This window comes from Prionailurus bengalensis, chromosome A1 (genome assembly GCF_016509475.1).
Source record: "Prionailurus bengalensis isolate Pbe53 chromosome A1, Fcat_Pben_1.1_paternal_pri, whole genome shotgun sequence".
NCBI lineage: Eukaryota > Metazoa > Chordata > Mammalia > Carnivora > Felidae > Prionailurus > Prionailurus bengalensis.
This window is the reverse complement of record NC_057343.1, coordinates 21,345,196-21,352,831: the sequence shown is the minus strand read 5'-3', so window position 1 is coordinate 21,352,831 and position 7,636 is coordinate 21,345,196. Positions and strand designations below refer to the sequence as shown.

General features: G+C 37.9%; 1 non-coding gene across 1 annotated transcript; it reads left to right on the top strand.

Annotated features, from left to right (window-relative positions):
* Positions 1-1,247: 1,247 nt before the first annotated feature.
* LOC122496529 lies at positions 1,248-1,354 on the top strand. The gene has a single exon (XR_006300849.1). It is a non-coding gene; the product is annotated as a U6 spliceosomal RNA (small nuclear RNA).
* Positions 1,355-7,636: the final 6,282 nt, after the last annotated feature.

Sequence of the window (7,636 nt, the reverse complement as noted above, 5' to 3'; positions counted from 1 at the left end):
GGTACAGTTACAGTATGTATAACAAACAGCAGGCCCGAAGTAATACTCCTCACTTCCCCTCTTGGTCTCTCCTTTGTAATGGCTTGTAAAGAAGGCAATATAAATGTGATGGATTTAGAGGTAAATTGCTCTAACTGAATGATGGCGGTGGTGGTGGCTGTGGCTAGTTCATTTTTAGTCTGGGTGTGACTTTTATCTCAGACGATTCTTTGAGTTACTACCAGAGCAGGACATATGGCTGTGGTCTGGGGGGGAGAGGGAAACAACTAAATCTTCTTGGTGTATCTTTATTCTTTATACAACTTTGCTTTAAATTTATACAAGCATCTGTATTAGTTAGGTTCTCCAGAGAAACAGAATCAATGGAATGTGTATATGTTTCTCTCCTCTCTCTCTCTCAATCCCTGCTCTATCTATAAAGAGATTTGTTATAAGGAATTGGCTCATGCAGTTGGGAGGCTGACAAATTCCAAGATCTGTAGGGTGAGTTGGCAAATTGGAGACTCAGCAGATCCATTGGTGTAGTTCCATTCTGAAGGCTCAAGACTCAGTAAAAACTGATGTTTTAGTTCAGGTCTGAAGGCAGGAGAAAGACTGATGTCCTAGCTTGAATGCAGTCAGGCAGAAGAAATTCTCTCTTACTCAGTCTTTTTGTTCTATTCTGGCCTTCTACTGATTGAATGAGGCTCACCCACAGTAGCCAGGACTATCTGCTTTACCAGGTCTATCAATTCAAATGTTAATCTCTTCCAGAAACACCCGCATAGACACACCCAGAATAATATTTGAGTAACTATCTGGGCACTCTGTGGCCTCATCAAGTTGACCCATAAATTTATCCGTCACAGTACTCACGAAGAATGTAGGAACATATAATTTACCATTCAATTTCCATTTATATATATGGCTATTACTTGATGGACGTGATCATGCTTCTAGAATTCAGCGAAAGGAAAGGCATGAGAAAATTTTAATAAGATTATTTTTTGCCAGTGTTTTTCTCAAGAAGTTATATTAATCTGTAGATCATTTTCCTTCTACTTTATTTAACAACTTAGGGTATATACTTTATATTGCTGTCTTTGGCAGCAAGAAATGATAGAACATTCTCTGTTCTGTAAGAAATGATTTTTTTTCCTAAAGAAGGTGTTCATATTCGTATTCCATGAAATCGAAATGGTCTACCCACCTCAAAAGGAACAGTTAGAATTTTTGCCTGAATGATAGCTTAAAGAAATCCTGTGCTTGTGCTCACTTTGGCAGCACATGTACTAAAATGGTAATGATGAAGAGAAGACTAGTAGGGCCCCTGAGCAGGGGTGACACGCAGATTTGTGAAGCATTCCATAGTTAAAAAAAAAAAAAGAAGAATTCTTGTGGCTTTTTTTCCCCATTAGCTTCAGCTAACATGGATTGTCTCAGAGAAGCCTGCTGGAGCTGACTCACCTCAATATGATGCCTGTTGGGTTTTGGATTATCAACTTTTCTTCACCTGAGAATTTGACTGAGCAAGAATTCTGTGGGCAGATTACAGGTGATCCAATTGGTGGTTATTTGGGCCATATCACAGGGAAATATCTGGTAGGTGGGATGGGCCTTCTGGGCAGGAGGCTCTTTCTCACAGAAAGAGGCTTATATAAGAGGCATGGAGACTCAGCTCCTAATGGTTTTAATCCAATTAACTGGGAGAAAACATATGCTGTAATGGTGTTACTTCTGTGGGGAACTTTCTCAGAGATCTCTGGTCCGGTAACTGGCCCAAAAGGAAAGATTCAAGAGAAATACTGATTTTACCTGAAGTCTATGGACAATTTTAAGTTTTTAATTCCAGTTAGTTAACATACTGTGTTATATTAATTTCAGTTGTACAATATAGTAATTCAACAGTTTCATGCATCACCTGGTGCTCATCACGAGTGCACTCTCTAATTCCCATCACCTATGTAACCCATCCCTCCACCCACCTCCCTTCTGGTAACCATCAGCGTGCTTTCTATAAATAAAAGTCTATTTCTTGCTTTGTCTCTCTCTTTCTCTCCTGTTTTTCCCTTTGCTTGTTTGTATTGTTTCTTAAATTCCACACATGAGTGAAATCATATGGTGTTTGTCTTTCTCTGACTGGCTTATTTCCCTTAGCATTATACTCTCTAGCTCCATCCATGGTGTCACAAAAAGGGCAAAATTTCATTCTTAAAAAAATTTTTTTTAACATTTAAAATTTTAACATTTATTTTTTGTTGAGAAACAGAGAGACAGAGCGTGAGCAGGGGAGGGGCAGAGAGAGAGGGAGACACAGAATCTGAAGCAAGTTTCAGGCTCTGAGCTGTCAGCACAGAGCCTGACTTGGGGCTCAAACCCACAACCCCCAGATTATGACCTGAGCCAAAGTTGGACGCTTAACTGACTGAGCCATGCAGGTGCTCCAAAATATCATTCTTTTTTATAGCTGAATAATATTCCAGCGTGGTTGTGTGTGTGTGTGTGTGTGTGTGTGTGTGTGTATACACATATACATCACATCTTTATCCATTCATCAGTCAATGGAAACTCAGACTGCTTGTGTATCTTGGCTATTGAAATTAATGCTGCTATAAACATAGAGTTGCATGTACCCCTTTAAATTAGTGTTCCTGTATTCTTTGGGTAAATACCTGGTAGTGGGATTGCTGTATCATAATGTAGTTAGTCCTATGTTTAACTTTTTGAGGAACCTCCATACTGTTTTCCACAGTGGCTGCACCAGTTTGCATTCCCACTAATAGTGCACAAGTGTTTCTTCTTCTCTACATCCTTGTGAACACCTGTTGTTTCTTGTGTTGTTGATTTTAGCCACTCTGATAGGTGTGAGGTGATATCTCATATTGGTTTTGATTTGCATTTCCCTGATGATAAGTGATGATGAGCATCTTTTCATGTGTCTGTTGGCCATCTGTATATCTTCTTTGGAGAAATGTCTGTTCATGCCTTCTGCCCATTTTTTAGTTGGATTGTTTCTTTTTTGGATGTTCAGTTTTATAAGTTCTCTATATTTTGGATAGTCACCCTTTATCTGATAGGTCTTTTGCAGATATCTTCTCCCATTCAGTAGGTTGCCTTTTAGTTTTGTTGATTATTTCTTTGCTGTACAGAAGCTTTTTATTTTGATGTAGTCCCAGAAGTTAATTTTTGCTTTTGTTCCCCTTTCCTCAGGAGACATATCTAGAAAGAAATTGCAATGGCTGATGTCAAAGAAGTTACTGCCTGTGTTCTCGTCTAGGATTTTTATAGTTTCAGGTCTCACACTTAGGTCTTTCATCCATTTTGAATTTATTTTTGTGTATGGTGTAAAAAGTGGTTTCATTCTTCTGCATGTTGCTTTCCAGTTTCCCCAACATCATTTATTGAAGAGACTTTTTGCCATCCTTTCCTGCTTTGTCGAAGATTAATTAACCATATAAATGTGGGTTTATTTCTGGATTTTCTATTCTGTTCTATTGATCTATGTGTCTATTTTTGTGCCAGTACCATAATGTTTTGATTACTACAGCTTTGTAATATAACCTGAAGACTGGAATTATGATGCCCCCAGCTTTGTTTTTTCTTTTACAAGATTGGTTTGACTCTTTGGGGTCTTTTGTAGTTCCATACGTATTTTAGGATTGCTTGTTCTAGTTGTGTGAAAAATGTTGTTGGTATTTTGATAGGGATTGCATTACACATGTGGATTGCTTTGGGTAATATAGCCATTTTAACAGTATGTGTGCTTCCAATCCATGAGCATGGAACGTCTTTCCATTTCTTTGTGTCATCTTCGGTTTCTTTCACCAGTGTCTTATAGTTTTCAGCCTTTCACCTCTTTGGTTAGGTGTATTCCTAGGATTCTTATTATTTTGGGTGCAGTTGTAAGTGGGATTGTTTTCTTAATTTCTCTTTCTGCTGCTTCAGTGTATAGCAATGAAACAGATTTTTGTAGATTGATTTGGTATCCTGTGGCTTTACTGAATTCATTTATTAGTTCTAGCAGTTTTTGGTAGAGTCTTTAGGTTTTTCTACATTAGTATCATGTCATCTGTATAGAGTGAAAGTTTTACTTCTTCTTTACCAATTTGAATGCCTTTTATTTCTTTTTGTTGTATGATTGCTGTGGCTAGGACATCCAGGACTATGTTGAATAAAAGTGGTGAGAGTGGACATCCTTGTCTTGTTCCAGACCTTAAGGGAAAAGGTCTCAGGTTTTCCCCATTAAGGATGATGTTAGCTGTGGATTTTTCATAGATGGACTTTATTGTGTTGAGGTTTTTTGTGTGTTAAGTTTCCTCTAAACCTACCTCGTTGAGGGTTTTTACAATCAATGGGTGCTGTACTTTGTCACATGCTTTTTTTTTTTTTTCAACTATTGAAATGATAATCGGTTCTTGTCCTTTTTCTCATTGATGTGATGTGTATCACATTGATTGATTGATTTGATTTGTGAATATTGAACCACTCTTGCAACCCAGGAATAGATCCCACTTGATTGTGGTGAATACTCTTTTAATATATTGTTGAATTTGGTTTGCTAGTATTTTATTGAGGATTTTTGCATCTCTGTTCATCAGGAATATTGCTTGATAGTTCTCTGTTTTAGTGGAATCTTTGTCTTATGGCCATTCTTATCATTGTTCCTTGTCGCTTCAAATCAGACTCCCTGCTTGGTCACCTGAACCTTCTTCCATCCTTGTCCTTCCCTCAAAGGTTCAAGACTGGTATGAGTGTGCCCTCCTTGTTCCAGAGCCTATTCTGAACTATTCTTTATTCCCATCTCCCGTTCTTCACTCCCAAAGCATATCAAACTTGGCCTATGTCTTTCCTTTCCAGCCTTGTGTTTGCCCTTTTGCATTGATGAAAATTTCAGCTTCTTCAAATCCCTGAACTCTTCTCTAACTCTTCTCATTGCTAAGTTTGGGGAACAGACATCTCTTCCAATCCTACTTTGGGCTCTGGGGTCTCATCCTGTGTTAACCTATATAGGCTATGGTGGGAGAGGTAGAGGAGGAGTAATTTAACAAATACCCCATGAGATCCAATTTTAAAATCTTTCACTTATCGTAGCTAATTTGAGAAGTAGCAAGCTCATTTTATGGATTAAATTTATATATCAACTAAATACATAAAAATAAATACCTATATATAAAATTACTTCATTACCAAATTAATTTTCTTCCAGACTTCTGCTTGCTAAGATAAGAATTTTCCCCCTCTAGGACGTTAATAATAACTCACTAAGGAAAATGCAAAATCTGCCCCTCGTAAAAAAGCCTTTAACATGGATGGGATGGAGGGCCACGCCAAAAGGGAAAAACAGGAAATTTGAGAAGTAAGGGAAATATATTTCAGAATTAATACTTTTCAGATTATATATCTATGTAGTAAGCTTTCAGCGTTTTATGGGGCAAACAGAAGTTCAATGACAATGTTAGTTAGGTAGTTAAAACATACAGGAGTTGTAATACTAACAACTAGGTATCACTGAAGGGTCACCTTGCTCAGGGAACTCAAGCAAAAAGTCTGTTTTTAAAACTTTTCTAAATGATAAAACATTATTAGAATTGAGTGAAATTTTTCTACTACAAGTAAACTCTTCATCAAAAGGAATTAAGAATCACTTATCCTTATATGATTGGACTAGGTGTTTTTTTTTTGTTTTTTGTTTTTTTTTTGGTGAACAATAAAAAATGGTTACTGCCTGCATTGTTTTCACCCTGGGGCTTATTGGTCATAAAGCACTCTAAAAACAAATTAATTTGTAGAGCTTATTTTGACAAGAAGTAAATACAAAGGTAAAGCAAAGTTTGTATAGTGCTATTATCATGGCCTCTTGGGTGTAATTTATGTATAAAGAAAATAAAAGGGCAAACATAACTTTCAATCTGATTGCCTGTAAAGAACTTAATTGAAAACAGTTTTCTTCTTTTAAAAAGTGATTTATTTTAAATGTGCTTTTAAGAACAAAGGTCTTATTGATAACCATTTTAAGTGTATTATCTCAATGTGGGATTTAAGTAAAAGGTCAAATCTTGTAGAGATATTTTTGGTATGACTCAGTTCTGGTCACAAACTTTATCAAGAAAATGAAATTAGTTAACATTTTCAAGTCTGAGCACTTGTCTACATAGGCAGCAAATGTGCCTACATAGGCACCACTGCCCGCCCCCCCCCCCCCACCCCGCCCCCATTACCACCACCACAAATACAGACTTCAAGGAGAGAACTTTGGTTAAGAAACATGGAAAACAAAAAAATTCAAAATGCTACTTTGTCAATGTTCTTTAGGTAAGATAGTATTATATGATGGGAAAGCACTGGATTATGTTTTACTAGAAGAATAAACTTAATTCATATATGTGATTTTTGCAGTGTGGTCGGATGAATCAGATCTTTTTTGCTTGAAAAAAAATTTTTTTTGCTTGAAATTATTTGCATTTATTCAACATATTCAATTAAAAGGCCCACATTTTATTTCAGCAAAGCTAATGTGGAATTTTTTTTTTTTTTGGTTTATTTATTTTGAGAGAACATGAGTGGAGGGGGCGCAGAGAGAGAGGGAGACACAGAATCTGAAGCAGTGTCCAGCTCTGAGCTATTAGCACAGAACCCAATGCAGGGCTTGAACCCACAAACCAGTGAGATCATGACCTGAGCCGAAGTCAGATCATTAACCAACTGAGCAACCCAGGCGCCCTGCTAATGTAGAATTTTTAATTTAACATTTAACTCCTGTCTGGTAGTTAATATTTCACCCCTAGGACCTTCAGCCTCCATCTCTGGGACATCTGTGACTTGCCTTTTTCCTGGATATAGTGTGACTCGTAGAAGTAGTTTATTGGCCAAATGAGAGGCACACGCCCTGTCGGTCATAGCAGGGCAGGCTCTGTTTGCTGATGGGCTGTGGGACTCAGCACTCAACAGTATTTAGTCATTCAGCTCCTTTCCCAAGGAATAAGCCCCAAATATTCTAGTAATTAACCTTTGCTGGTCTGGAGGTTCAGCAGGGGCAGGGAAGGAAGGACCTTCTTTTTACTTTCCTTCTCAGTCCTGCAGCTCTCCCCAGCTTCATAAATGATACTTCAAGTGTGTACTAAGGAAAGTGCCAGTGGGACTCAGGTCCCTAGAAAGCACTACTTGATAAAAGCTCTGAGCAACCTAAAATATTAAACAACCAGAGTCTCTTATTCCCTAATTTTTTCCTGATGGGAACGTTTTTACCATTGGACTTCATTGTCTTTATCCCATTTCCTGACCTTGAAGTGGCTGAAAGGAAGTGCTTTCCCTTAGGAGTCTGAGGGGACCAACGGATGCTAAAGCAGCCTGATGGCCAGTGGGGCCAGGAGGTTGGGCAGCAGCTAAGACCTCCAGGCCTTTGCGTTTCTGATAACTTCTGCCTTAGATGTGAGAGATACTTGCAGGCTTTTCCTGAATTTCCATTGTATGCTTTGGCAAACAAATGCCAATCTTGACTCTTTTCCATTTAAAATAGTTCTTCCACTTTCAGTGTGGATTAGCGTCAGAAATACTGTTTTATGTTGTCCTAGACTCTGCTTCCAGCTTGCTCATTCTCCATTATCCCTTCTTCCTTGCTAGCAGAACTCTGGTTTTCTTCATATATTGGCAGCAACAT